Source organism: Mandrillus leucophaeus, unplaced genomic scaffold (genome assembly GCF_000951045.1).
Source record: "Mandrillus leucophaeus isolate KB7577 unplaced genomic scaffold, Mleu.le_1.0 Scaffold605, whole genome shotgun sequence".
NCBI classification, from domain to species: Eukaryota; Metazoa; Chordata; class Mammalia; order Primates; family Cercopithecidae; genus Mandrillus; species Mandrillus leucophaeus.
Window position 1 is genome coordinate 58464 of NW_012106531.1, and position 4013 is coordinate 62476.

Sequence of the window (4013 nt, forward strand, 5' to 3'; positions counted from 1 at the left end):
CCTGGGAGGGTGGAGTGCTTTGCAATAGCAGTTAAAAATCAGCCCCAGGGACACTGAGGGCTGTTTGGTAAATTCGTGTTCGTTTTTAGGATACCTGTTCCCTGTTACAATTTAGCTCCAGACTCCAAAGTCTGTTTAGTTGCAGTCTAATGTGTGAATTTAGAGATACCAGTTTAAGATAGTAGGTGTTATTTTTATTTATTTACCAAATATAGTATTCACCATTCACCTAAATTATTCCATGTGCTTTACAAATATTAAATCACTTAAGTCAGCACAACTATATGAGATAGGTACAAGCATTGTGATTCTTGTTTTAAAGGTGAGGAAAAAGACACACAAAAAGGTTTAGTAGCTTGCCTAAAGGCACTCAGCTAGTAACCAGCAGAGCTGGGATTCAAACTTTGCTAGTCTAATCTAGAGTCTGAACTGCTAACCACTGCACTGAGGACCGATGATAACTATACTATGTCAATGGAGCAAAAAACGAGAGGAAATTAAGTTGCACCTGAAAGGGGAACCACCTGGATGAAAACTCACTTGTTTCTCTGTGAGGTATTTACTGCACTTAAACACAACCTTTCTCTAGCTCAACTGGGCTGGCCAGAGATTAGACAAAACAGTAAATTTTGGCACGGAAGGATAGTTATGGTTATCAAAAAGGGATGCATCCACTCGATTGGTGGTACTCGAGAGAGTACTGGATCTCCGAATGCTGCTGGGCTAGACTATATTTCCTCTTACTGCTAAGAACGTTCATTCTTTCCCTGGTCTTCTGTATGGGAATTCTAACATGGCAAACACAAAAAAAAAAAAACAAAAAAAAAACTTGTACAAATTCTATTAAAGGGTATTATTTTAACTCTGGAAAGAAAAACAATATCCAAATCTTCCACATTTTATTCTTTAATTTTTAATCATTTTATTGTATATATTTATGGAGTACAATGTTTTCCACTCATTTGTTGGTGTGTTTGTTGTGTATTATTTGCTCCCTTCAAAGTATCTGTGCCATCCCTCTGCTATACAGTGGAAAAGGAGGCAATGTGATGTTTTGATCTATGCATATGTTATAGAAGGATTAAATCTAACTGGTTAACATATGCATTGCCTCACTAATTTACCATTTTTTTGTGATGAGAACATTAAAACTCTATTTTAGCAATTTTGGAATATGCAATACATTATTGGCTGGGTGTGGTGGCTCATGTCTGTAATCCCAGCACTTTGAGAGGCCAAGGTGGGACGATCACTTGAGTCCAGGAGTTCAAGACCAGCCTGGACAACATAGTGTGACCCTGACTTTACAAAAAAAAAAATTAAAGAATAAAATAAAATAAATACAATGGGCTGACTCTGTACACGTGAGCTGCAGCATGGCAGCCCACCACTCCAGCCCACTCAAGCCGCAGAATAAAGCTCATAAAAGTGGGTGGCATCAGGGTTGGGGATCTGCACAGCAGGATGGCAAGGGCTGTCTAGCACTGAACACCCTAAGCAAGAAGGTGAGAAAAGAACTCAGCAGAGTAGACCAGAGGCATCCTGCCAGCCAGCTCCAAAAGCAGAAGAAGGAGGCGGTTCTGGCAGAGAAGAGACAGCTGGGAAGCAAGGATGGCCCTCCTCATTAGCACTAGCTGTCCAGGGATTATCTGGTCTCCCACTGAAGAAACAAATAGATGCCAGAAAGAAGCTAAGTAAAGCAGTGGAGAAGCACTTTCTGGATGACAAACTCCTCTCGTCAGACACTCAACAGGAGACAGGGATGCTGGTTAGGCAGTTGGCTAACCAGAAGCAACGGCATCTTGCTTTTTGAGATCAGCAGGCCTACCTATTTGACCATACTGCTGATTTTGTTTCTAGTGAAGAGAATAACTTGGTGGGCACCTTGGAAATTTCAGGCTATGTTTGTGGGCAGACTCTGAATGTAAATAGGTTGCTGCATATCACTGGACATGGTGATTTCCAGATGAAACACATAGATGCCCCCATGGACCGTTTCCCTTTAAATCCTAGAGTAATTAAATCCCAAAAGGACCCAGACATGGCAATAGAGATTTGTGCCATGGATACTGTCGATGATATGGAAGAAGACCTTAAAGTCCTAATGAAGGCAGACCCTGCTAGACAGGAATCCTGACAAACAGGTTATCCCAGATCCAAGGCAGGGGGAGTAAACCTGGCCCAATGAGGAGGAGTTGAGTGAGACAAAGGATTTCTTGAAGGGAGTTTCTAAAGTGGCAAAGAATATGATGATATAGAACATGAGGATTTTGTGGAGGAGGAATCTCAGGAAGAAAGTGTGAAGATGAAGAAGAGAAGGAATGTAAAACTATGACTACAAGGGAGCCTGTGCATGATGATCTCTATGATGAGAAAGTGGATGAAGAAGCTGAGGCAAAAACATTGGAGAAATGTAAACAAGAAAGACTGGAAGAGATGTTTCCAGATAAAGTGGACACCCCCCGTTATGCGGCTGCCAGAATTCAATTTCAGAAATACAAAGGCCTCAAGAGCTTCCGGACATCTCCATGGGAACCTAAGGAAAAATCTTCCTCAAGATTATGCTTGAATATTTCAGTTGCAGAACTTTACTACTAGTAGGAAAAGCATCTTTAAAGAGATTGAAGAAAAAGAGGTTGAAGGAGCTGATTTTGGCTGGTATGTCACACTTCATGTCTTTGAAGTCCTTGTCTCAGGGGTTGAGTGCTTCAGGCAAGGAACACCCTTGACTGCATTTTCTTCACTACCTTATGAACAGAAGATGTCAGTATTGAATATGGTAGTGAGGCATGCCCCTGGCAGCAATGACTCTGTGAAAGCTAAGGAGGAACTCATATTCCACTGTCCATCCAGGCACTGCCAAGCCTCACCTTTATTCTCTCAGCACGCTGCAGCAGACAAACCTAAATTTCAGAGATTCCTGACTGCTGACATGGCCCTGGCGGTGACGGTATATCTGCCAATCACTTTTCCTCATTCATCTTTGCTGCTTTTCAAGCAGGAAAACAATGGAATGCACAATCTCATTGCTACAGGCCATCTTTTGTTGGTGAATCCAAACAGAATGGTCATTAAGAGAGTTGTCCTGAGTGGTCATCCTTGCAAAATTTGTACTAAGATGGCAGTGGTATGTTCTTCAATAGAAAGGATGTGCAGTGTTTTAAACCGGTGAAATTGAAAACAAAGTGGGGCCGCAGAGGACACATCCAGGAACCTTTAGGTACCCATGGCCACATGAAGTGCAGCTTTGATGGGAAGCTAAAATCTCAGAATGCAGAACTGATGAACCTCTACAAACGAGTGTTCACCAAATGGACTTATGATCCAAGTGTACCAGAACCGGCATCTTGAGTGAAAAGTGAGATTTCTTCAACAGTACCTCAGGTGGGCATGGAGTAATGGATTTAAAGAGATTCTGTCTTACTGGTGCCAGTCAGCACTCCAGGGATAGGAGTCACAAGTTGTGACTGGGCAAAGTTGATTTTCTGCGTCAGCCTGTCAGTCTGCTGCGCCATTTTGTGAGACATTATTTTTGGCCTTAACAAAATGTCTCAGCTAAGTATGGAAGTTTTTCTACTACGTAATCCAAAAAGCTATTAAATCTTACTGAAATAAAAATAAATGCATAAACACAATGTATTATTAATAACTGTGCTCACCGTGTTGTACAATAGATCACTAAAGGATATTCCTCCAGTGTCGTTGAAACTTTGTACCCTTTGACCACATTTCCTTTTCAACTTAGTCACTGACTTGCTGATGTTTGGCTTTGACAGCAATGTGTTTCCAGAATGCGTTTCCATTCCTTCCTCAGAGCAGGGAGGGCAGTGAGGCTTGCTTCTTTTGCTTTTAAGTTGATTCTTTCCTCTGAGGGAGGGAGCCCGTCATCCTTACGTTCCTCATCTGCTGGGATAGCACTCCAAAGTCACCCTCACCATTTGGCAAATCCAGATTCTGTCAGATGTGCCCACGCGTTTGTTGTTTCTCAACAAATGGAAGAACTACGGTGATTA

The 4013-nt window shown here is 41.9% G+C and overlaps 1 pseudogene; it reads left to right on the plus strand.

Annotated features, from left to right (window-relative positions):
• The first annotated feature begins 648 nt into the window (after positions 1-648).
• LOC105553731 lies at positions 649-3399 on the plus strand (annotated as a pseudogene).
• The last annotated feature ends 614 nt before the right edge of the window (positions 3400-4013 follow it).